Source organism: Sorex fumeus, unplaced genomic scaffold (genome assembly GCF_029834395.1).
Source record: "Sorex fumeus unplaced genomic scaffold, SorFum_2.1 ptg000008l, whole genome shotgun sequence".
Taxonomy (NCBI): domain Eukaryota; kingdom Metazoa; phylum Chordata; class Mammalia; order Eulipotyphla; family Soricidae; genus Sorex; species Sorex fumeus.
In genome coordinates, this window is record NW_026606065.1 from 67,884,675 (window position 1) to 67,895,181 (window position 10,507).

Here is a 10,507-nt window from a genome sequence, read left to right on the forward strand (position 1 = left end):
TTTTTTAAATTTATTTATTTATTGAATCACTGTGGGAAAAGTTACAAAGCTTTCAGGTTTATGCACTCTTAGTTTATTGAACTTTACTGGATCTCAGGTAAATAATTTGATGTTTAATCTCTTGCGCCTTGCTCAATCATACACATGGAAGAACATTTTGTTAGCTCAACTCACATATATAAATTTGAAATAGTTCATTAATTATTACTGCATACTCTGTCTTCCCCAGTTTCCTCTATCAATTACCATATTGCAAAGACAGTCTTTGAAACATTCAACTCACCTACTAGGTTGTTACTTCCTTTACATTGTTCCCAATTTCCTTTCCTAAAATCTATATTAGGATTTCCTGAATCTTTAAAAATCTATAGTGAGACTTCATACTCATTCACTTGAAAATGTTCTTCACTCCCTTGTTTCCTTTTCTTCTGTTACAGTCACTTGTATAAATAACAACCTTGGTTAAAACAAGCTTCCTGAGTAGTTCCATGATTGAATTCACACAACTGAAATAAGCGGGACTAAATGAACAATCAGGATGACTGATTTCACTTTAAATACACCGTTATTACTTTCAAGGCAGACCTTAATTCTGCTAGCTATCCTATCCAATCTACTCATTTTTTCCAGTCTCCCAGATTAGTTTTTATACTTTTTCCTCTCTTTCCGTCCTCCAAAAAGTCCCCTACCATACTCAAACTCTTACCTGATCACACTTTGCCTTTCACTGCTAAAATAAAAGAAATAAGTAACTTCCGCATGCTCTCAGTGCCTATATTAACTTTGAGACTTGTCCTCTACCTTCTATTCTTTGATTTTAAATGAACTTGATATTCCTTCGAAGATCAAATAAACTTTCCATGTGTTCCTAGCATCCTGTTCTCTATTTCTTTCTTTTCACAACTGTCTTTCTCATTTAGAGACAGCACTCCAATCATTCTCTCTGATCTCTACTCTGTTAAATCTAATTGCACATTGATATTTTTCCTTAGCATTCAAAGTAAACACTGCCTTATAAACACATTGCGCCACTTTTTCCTTGAAAATTTTATACTTGTTGACTTGATGTCTAGAAGTAGACTTGAATTTCTCTTTTTAACTCAAACTTGAGCAATATTTAATTCGAAATATAACATTTAAACTAGTCTCAGGACTGAAATCTCCAGGCTTGCACAGAGTCAGGAATGGAGACCTCCCTCCATCTCTCTGTGCTCCCAGTAGCCTGGCAGTTATGCCCATGAACTGTCTCTGACACTATATAGCTCATTAATGGCCATGATTCTAAAATTCACAAATAAATCTATTGGAAGAGAGCAACATAGAATGAAACACAGCAAGATGCCTCCAGAGCCCGCGCCAGGTTGTCTCACATATGGGGCAACCCAGAGTGGGGCAGGTAAGTTCCCCTTCCCACCCCAAAAGAGACCTGACAACTGAAAACTTCCAGAACTCAGTTGTCACTATGCTGATGGCCTATCGCCCCAGCTCGGCGAGCCTCATCCATGAGTGATCAGATGAAAAATCAAGGTATCCAGCACTTGTAACTGAAATCTCCAGGCTCACAGAGTCAGAAATGGGTCACCTGCCCCATCTTCCTGTGCTTCCCGTAGCCTGACAGACATGCCCACAAATTGCGTCTGGTGCTATATAAGCTCATTAATGGCCACGATACAGTGATTCACAAATAAATGTTACAGAAGAGAGCAACATAGAGCAATATGCTGCAGAGATGCCTGCATATCCCAAAGTCACCATCCAGTTAAAAAAGTCAAATTAACCTCAGCTGGTTTTAAATTTTTAGAATGCAGCTGTGTGACATCTCATACTCTAGATCACTGATTTACCAAGAGTAGAATATTACATTTGATGGGTGTAAAGTAGAAAATTACCAGTTTTGGGGAGAAAAAAACTATATATATATATATATATATATATATATATATATATATATATGCGCACACAAGGCCCCACCTTTAACAATGTGTTAGTAATCTCTTATATAATGGTTTAATGTTGGAGGGTGAAACACAAAAATCTTCACACACTTTCATCTAAGGAAACTTTTTTGGATCATTTTTAGTGAGTTGTTCAAAATAAGCAATACAAAATGAATTATTTAGATCTTCTCTGGGGACAGTTTGAAGGTCAGGTTTGAAACATTCGAAATATGACAGTGGTAGGGTATAATGGTTGTGGGAATGGAGTTGGAATATTAAATGTAACTTGTGAACGGGACTGGAGTGATAGCATAACGGATAGGGCATTTGCCTTGAATGCGGCTAACCCTGGTTCAATTCCTCTGCCCCTCTTGGAGAGCCCAGCAAGCTACCAAGAGTATTCCGCCAGAACAGCAAAGCCTAGCAAGTTACTTGTGACATAATTCAATATGACAAAAACAGTAACAACAAGTCTCACAATGGAGACATTACTGGTGCCTGCTCGAGCAAATTGATGAACAGGAGGACGGTGCTACAGGACAGACAGTGCTATTGTGAACAACTATACACATTTTAAAAATTCTTAAAGGGCAAATAAATAAATTCGCCTCATGCAGTTCACTCATGATTTCTTTTGCTGAATCTAAATATTTTTTGTTTGTTTTTTGTGCCATACCTGGTGGTACCCAGGGGTTAACTCTGGCTCTACACTCAGGAATATCTCCTTGTTGACTTGGGGACAATATGGCATGCCGGGTAGCAAATGCAGTTTGGTCACATTCAAGTCAAGCACCCTACACTATATGTTTCCCTTATGTATTATATGTGTATATGCATGTACGTGCGCATGTATGTGTGTGTGTGTGTGTGTGTGTGTGTGTGTGTGTTAAACAGCTGTATGAAGCCGAAATATATCAATCAAGTCTAAAAGCAGATACTATTTGGGAATGAATAATACTTAAGAGAATCTAGCTGGAAGAGTTGTTATCTACGAGACCACATGTGGTCACACAAGTTGGTTACTCTTATAGAAGAAAGAAATAGATTCCCATATACTAAAATAGGAAAAAGGACATAGATGTCTATCTTGTTATTGTCAATATTAATACACTCTACTTTTGCTCCAGTATGTAAAGATAATTTGTGAGTCTATCAAAAGCATTTGAGAGAGCAAATTTCTCTCCTTGAAAAACTTCTTTCTGGATCTGAAAGAGTTAAATATTGTCCCAACATAGGATCTGAAGCTCCTCTCAGACCAAAGGTGGCAGCTGGGTTAATTGCTGGGCCAAACAGAGCTAAGTGTTATCTGAAATCACTTCATGGACCTGCAGGGTAACTGCCTGTGCTGAGCAGGAACTTACTCAGCTCCTCCTTCATCTCTATGACCTCCTTCTGCCTTTTCCCCACGTTTACTTGTCTGGGCATCTTTACTGTGTCCTTGCAAAGCAGGTGTCCTAAATCACCAAGTTATTCCTCCTATTCTGATTTTTGGTTTCAGTACCATATACATGCTTACAATGTCAGTTTTTAAATTTCTCATCTGACTTACTCTCTGATCTTCAGTATCAAAGTGTTATCAGAGTATTTCATACATAGAATTCCTATTTGAGATTTTCTGTGGGGATATTCTAACAAGCATCTCATACTTAATTCCAGAGTAAATCGACAGATATTTCCTCACCTGTCTCTAAGATTGTGTTTACAGTGATCTTTTATATCAGTTATTAGAAAAAAATCTATCTGCCCATTGTTCTTATCAAAAAATTGGAATATTTTTTCTATTTTGTCTAATTGTGTCACATTTATTATGGTTTGTTGCAAATTTTACTGATTCCTGAATGGTTTTCTTAAATTAATAAATAGACTCCTAATTGACATTTTTGCTTCTGCAATTACCCTGTTTAGCCTATTTTCAAACAAGCAGAAATATATTTTGTTAAATATTGCTTAGTTCAAGTGCTTGTCTTAGAGGCAGCCAGTAGGGGAGGGGGATGGGAAGGAAACTGAAAACATTGGTGGTGGAAATGTACACTGATAAAGGGATAGGCAATGGAACAGGAGAAGAAATACAATCATGAACAACTTTGTTACTGTGTATCTCACAGTGATTCAATTCTTTTCATAAAAGTATTACTTAGTTCATATTATTCTTTGTCTACATGGCTCTCCTTCACGTACTAGGGCCTATAAAATTGTCCTTGGTATATATTAAATTTTATTTCTGACCAAACAAACACTCCCGTCGTTCATCTATTTGCTTGAGTGGGCCCAGTAACATCTCCATTTATTTGAGACTTGTTGTTACTGTATTTGGCATATTGAATACATCATGGGTAGCTTGTCTGACTTTGCTGAGAGGCTCTCTGAGAGGGGCGGAGGAATCGAACTCAACTCGGCTGGGCTGGCTGTGCGCAAGGCAAATGCCCTACCGCTGTGCTATTTCTGACCATTATTATTTTTTTAGTCCACTCAGATTCCATTGGTTTTTTGTTGACACATGAAACATACATGTAGGAAACTATCTCAGGGCCTTTGCACTTCCTATTTATTTGTGTGGAATGTCTGTATTTCATAGATATAGATAAGTTTCTTTGCTTCATTCAGGATTACATTCAAGTCATGTCAGTGTGACTTTACATAGCCACTTTATGTAATTCTATCTCCTTGAAATACAAACACTATATTGTTTCCCTTATGTATTATATGTGTATATGTCTGAACATGCATGTGAGCATGTGTGTGTGCGTGTGTGTGTGTGTGTGTGTGTGTGTGTAAAACAGATGTATGAAGCAGAAATGTATCAATCAAGTCTAAAATCAGATGATGCTATTTGGGGATGAATAATACTTGGAGAATCTAGCTGGAAGAGTTATCTACAAGACCACATGTGGTCACACAAGTTGGTTACTCAAATTGAAGAAGAAAGTAGATTCCCATATACTAAAATAGGAAAGAAGATATAGATGCTATCTTGTTATTGTCAATATTAATACATTCTAGCAATCCTTTCTTCATCTTGGAGTCAACCTGACACTGCTTCTGCCACCATCTTCAGCAATTCCCACCATCCCTTAGAACTATCTCCTTACTTCTCTCCTGGCAGCACTGCACTCCATCTCTGTCTCTCTCCTATATCCGTAATATACTTCATGGAGTCCTAAATGTGTTTTATTGTGTCTCTCTGTAGTTTCCTTGAACTTATACCTTCAGTCTGTGAATGTGTGGAAGGATATTTAGATAGCCATATATGTATACATGTCGAACATTAAAACTATTATGTAAATGTCTGAGTAATAAATATGATCAATATAATTTTCATTGAGGAAAGAATAAGAAGCATCATTTGTTTGCCTCCACCCCAATACTTCTTGCCCTCTTTATCTAATTTATATTTTGACTGTGTAACAATTCTATGACTTTTTATGTACTTGGATTACTGCCATCTCCACAAGGATCTGAACTCAAGGAGTGGGATGTTAGTATATTTTATTCGCTGCCTTAGTATTTTGGCACAGAAACAGTGATCAAGACTTATTAAATAAAAGAATGAAATGTGGACAAAATCTATGAGTAATGTTGCGGATTCTATTCACATAATATTTTCCTTGATATTTTATGACTATAAACATGATTTTCAGAAGATTAGTGAAAGATCTCAAAAAATGTGTGTATTTAGAATAATTGCTTGTGATAATAGATTAATTTAAAGGAAAAAATGTGACTTTTATGTAGTAAATAACTTTTTCAGAGCTAAAGCTATAAGAAAGAAAACACAAACTATTCTAGTCACATTAGAACATTTACTAAAGTGGTAGATGAAGAAGCACAGTTTGGAAATAAGATGACCAGTTTAGCTTAGCTCTAGTAAATTGTTTTGTGTATTGAAAAGGATCAAGAATCAGAAGATGCCGGCCTATGAGTGAAAATAAGACTTAATTTCTCATTTTCCTAATGATGAGATTAATATTTACTTTACCTTGGCTTTCTTTCTCAACTTCTGTCATTACCAAATAATTTCAATATAGAAATGTACTGTAGCTTCTGGAACACTGCATAGGTGAAAATAATTATTTTGGGGCACTTACCACTATGACATTTTCCAGCAGTGAGTCTGAAGCCATCGACAATCAATAGAATAAAAATTGTAAAGATTGATAGTTGGCTATCAAGGAGAGGTGGAATATTATTAAACTAGTTTCGTCTAATGCTTTATTGTGGTGCCTAAGAGGTTAAGGCAACGGAGTTCAATCTAATGGAATTTCTGTGCACAATGTGGAGTCTGCTCCTAGTACCTCCTTGGGGCTATAATATGATTTGAAGTGGAGGAGGAACTGAAGAGCTAAGTAGGTTTCAGAAATCCATGTGCAAAGTAAACAGCATCTGGCCAATCACTTTGCTGGCTTGAATTCCAGGGAAGGGATCACCAGAGAGTTCATGATAAACATATTGATGCTGTTAAGTTATAAATGTGAAAGGCAAATGATGACAGTGCAAAGAAGAGAAAAATAAAGGGGGGGTGAACTTCAAGGTTAGAGGTGAACCAGATTTTACATTTGGCTAGTAGGAATGACAAATCCCAGCAACACTGAAGAAAATGTGAGCAATCAAAATACTTTGATTATGCCCACACCCAGGCCTTACTATCTTTGTGGTTATGAAGTTTTTTCTCTCATTTCTAAACTCCTGCAGCAATTTACGCTTGTCTCCTCTTTTATAGTGGTCATAAAATTATTCATCTTCCTTTTAAAATACAGTGGCTGCATTTGACTCTCTGATCTCCTGCAGCACTGAATTCCACTGTGTGCAGAAGTATTTCATTTTATTGGTTTTTAAATTTTCTCACTGCGCCATTCATTTGAGGCCTATTCTCATATTGTGCAATGGCATTTTAAGCTTGGAATTGATAACTTTCTTCCCCCTGTACCTTTCCTAATCTTAAATGGTGCAATTAAGTTCTTTCCTAGCTATGCTCATTGTCAGGCTGGAGAAACTAGGTTTTTATAATCTTTCATTGTATGTCAGTCCTGCCAGACACCTTACCCCCCTCACAAGTCTAATCTGGACCTTTCCACTAAGCATGCTGCGCCTTACCCTATAATCACTACCAGGCAGCAATTGTGAGATACTTTGAAAATTGTGAGGTCATTACCTTACAAAATCTTACATTTAGGTAATGCTTTTATCCCTGAAGATAGCCATTGTTCTTTGGCAGCAATCTCAAAACTGCAAATAGCATCCATCCTGTGAGGAAGAACGTGAATGTCAGTGTGTATCTGCATGTCGCTTTTGAAAGGGCTTTGCCCCATCTTTATGTCCCCCACTAGGCAGAGGGTATGAAAATCCGGAGAAGGGTCTTGTGGGTCTCGTGGAAGAAACTGTTTGCTATTGCTGTAGGCTGGTCGTTTAGGGTGGCTAGCCAAAAGCCAAATAATAAAGCCAAATAAAATAAAACAGAACATTGAGCAGTTGCTAGAGGCAGAGAAAAGTGCCAGTCCAGGCTTTTGTTATGGTTGTGCTTAAAGCATCAGTGCGTGTAGGAAGCCTTAGACTGGCACTAAGATGATGCTTTATAATTTGAAGCAAAAGCACAGACAGTGATTTCTTATTAAGTATCGGCAGGTTTTAGTAGTGTTTACACCTCCATTTTATAAAGAAGGAGGATCCTATAAAGGGGTTTAACATTTGCTTTTCAACCAGCTCATCACTTTTTGATGTGTTCATTTGTCTTTAATATTAGGTATGGTTTGATCAACTCTAGTATGAAATTGAAAGAGTGAAGGTAGGTGACTTGTGTATTTGAGAACGGCACTCCTCTGATTTATTCAATGCCAACTTTTCAGGATTCATGCATGGCACAGGCTTTTCTAATCAGGAGAGGATAATGTGAAGCAAAGAAGCATCTGCTGATGTTACATGTCAGATGTTCCAAGGTACAGAAATGCAGATAAATTTAACACAAGTCACATAAACAGTCAATGCTAGACTCTGAAGTGCAGAGCTGGGACTAAGGTGAGGTTCAGCAAACCATTTTATCAATGATAATCCATGTTGGGTTTCAATTTTAAGGAGCTGAAAAGTCAGAAATCAAGTTAACACTATTTCTATGTAAAATTTTGATCAAAAGTTAGCCAACAAAAATTCAATGATGAATAGAATCTAAGCATTTTAAATAAAAACAGCATGCATGTAACTGTGCTCTCACTTTTGTCTTAGCTCTAACAGAGGTTGGCTTGACAGTGCTACAGTGACACAGACCTCCACATCTACAGTGCTGTGAGATAAGATTGACCTGCTCTCAGATGACTAAGAGGTTTTCCTTGGAAAGTTTCTTAGGAATCTTTAAAGTTGTGATGTTTCAACAATAGGACAAACACTTTGGGTTTGTCTTGTGTCCACAGGCATTCTACCAATTCACACCACTGAATAAAGTCCTCAGTAGACAGCACATGTTTTTGTTTGCAGTGCATAGTTTCACTAATATATGGACCAGTGATATTTTGTGATTGTTTTATTAGACGTACATTCTTAAACCACAAATACAAAGAGGATGAAAAATTAAAATAAGTTATTTCTGTGAACTTTCAACAGAATCATTGTTGCTCAAAATAAACAAATATATAGAAATCAACAAATATATAGGTTATTGTGGTCCTGATTTAACTTTGCACTGCCCCATGATAAGGACCAGAAGGTTTTGTCTGGGACAGTATCATAACTCACTTATTCTCTCCTCAGTTACAATCTATATTGATAAGAGTTTTAACTTGGTGGAATGGAGATTCCCCTATTCATAGCTCCGTACTGCCTCAGAGTACTAAACCAGATATTCAAAATGTGAGTCTTCCTCTTCTGTCCCCATTGTCTTGAATTAGTTTCCATAGTTACAGATGCAGCTTGCGTTTTTATTTTTTTATTTTTATTTATTTTTTTTTGCATTTTGGGTCATACCCAGCATTGCTCAGGAGTTACTCCTGACTCTGCACTCAGGAATTACTACTGGTGGTTCTTGGGGGACCATATGGCTGTTGCCTGGAATGTTAATATAAAAACAGAAGTTGACATTAACATCCCATATGGGATGCCAGGGATTGAACTCGGGTCAGCTGTGTGCAAGGCAAATGCCCTACCCCCTGTACTAGCACTCCACCCAAAGTCTGGGTTTATTCTTTCACGGGGAGCATGGATATTGTAAGTGTATTATTGTTAGGTCTGAGGCCATAAATAGACATATCCCTCTTCAACTTCTGTCCTTATATTAACATTCCAAAATTAACATTCCAACAGCCAAAAATCAAACAAAACAAAAATAACAAAACCCAAGAAAAAAACACATTAATAGTTGGATCTTAACTATTTCTTAGAAATTCACTTGGAAATTGGATTTAACTTGTAATTGCAGTCCAGAGAACTCAGACCCTTGGTCACACTAGCTATGAGGAAAGTTAGACTATAGACGTATTCTAGATGGTCAAAATTTTGGAAGCAAGATATATGAAGAAGAGAACAGCAACTGACATACAACTATCAGTCTCCACAAAGAAACTGTTACTGATCTTATCACCCTGAAATGTAATGAGCAGTTACTAGTGATTTTAACTTTTAATCTTCAATTCTATTTGAAGACAGACTCACTATACTTAATGGCTAAATTCTTATCAATAGCAGTCAATTATTCAGTTATTGGGTCATAGAAATGACAGTGCATTCATTTTTGGGTCTCACCTTTTATATTCATCTTTATAAGCCTTGTTATTATCTGATCACTAAAATAGCGTGCTGTATTTGAATACTTGCTTCTATCATCTGGTGGGGCTGGAGAGATAGCATAGCGAATAGGGTGTTTGCCTTTCATGAGGCCGACCTGGGTTTGATTCCTCTGTCCCTCTCTGAGAGCCCAGAAAGCTTTAGAGAGTATCCCACCCGCATGTCAGAGCCTGGCAAGCTCCTCATGGCGTATTCGATATGCCAAAAACAGTAACAACAAGTCTCACAATGGAGACATTACTGGTGCCCGCTCGAACAAATTGATGAACAACAGGAGGACAGTGCTACAGTGCTATTATTTGGTGAATATATATTTAATTATTTTCTACTTGTATCTGTTAACTCCATCTCTCAAAGATAGTTGTGACATTAATAATATCACATTAGGGGCTGGAGCGATAGCACAGCGGGTAAGGTGTTTGCCTTGCACGCAGCCAACATGGCCGACACAGGTTCGATTCCCAGCATCCCATATGGTCCCCCGAGCACCGCCAGGAGCAATTCCTGAGTGCATGAGCCAGGAGTAACCCCTGAGCATCTCCGGGTGTGACCCAAAAAGCAAAAAATATAAAAAATAAAAATAATAATATCACATTATTGTTCATTGTGGAAGGCCCTCCCGTTGATCGTCGATTTGCTCGAGCGGGCCCAGTAACGTCTCCATTGGAGACTTTGTTGTTACTGTGTCTGGCATATCGAATACTCTCGGTAGCTTGCCGGGCTCTCCAAGAGGGGCAGAGGAATCGAACTCGGGTCGGCCATGTTGGCCGCTTGTAAGGCGAACGCCCTACCCGCTGTGCTATCGC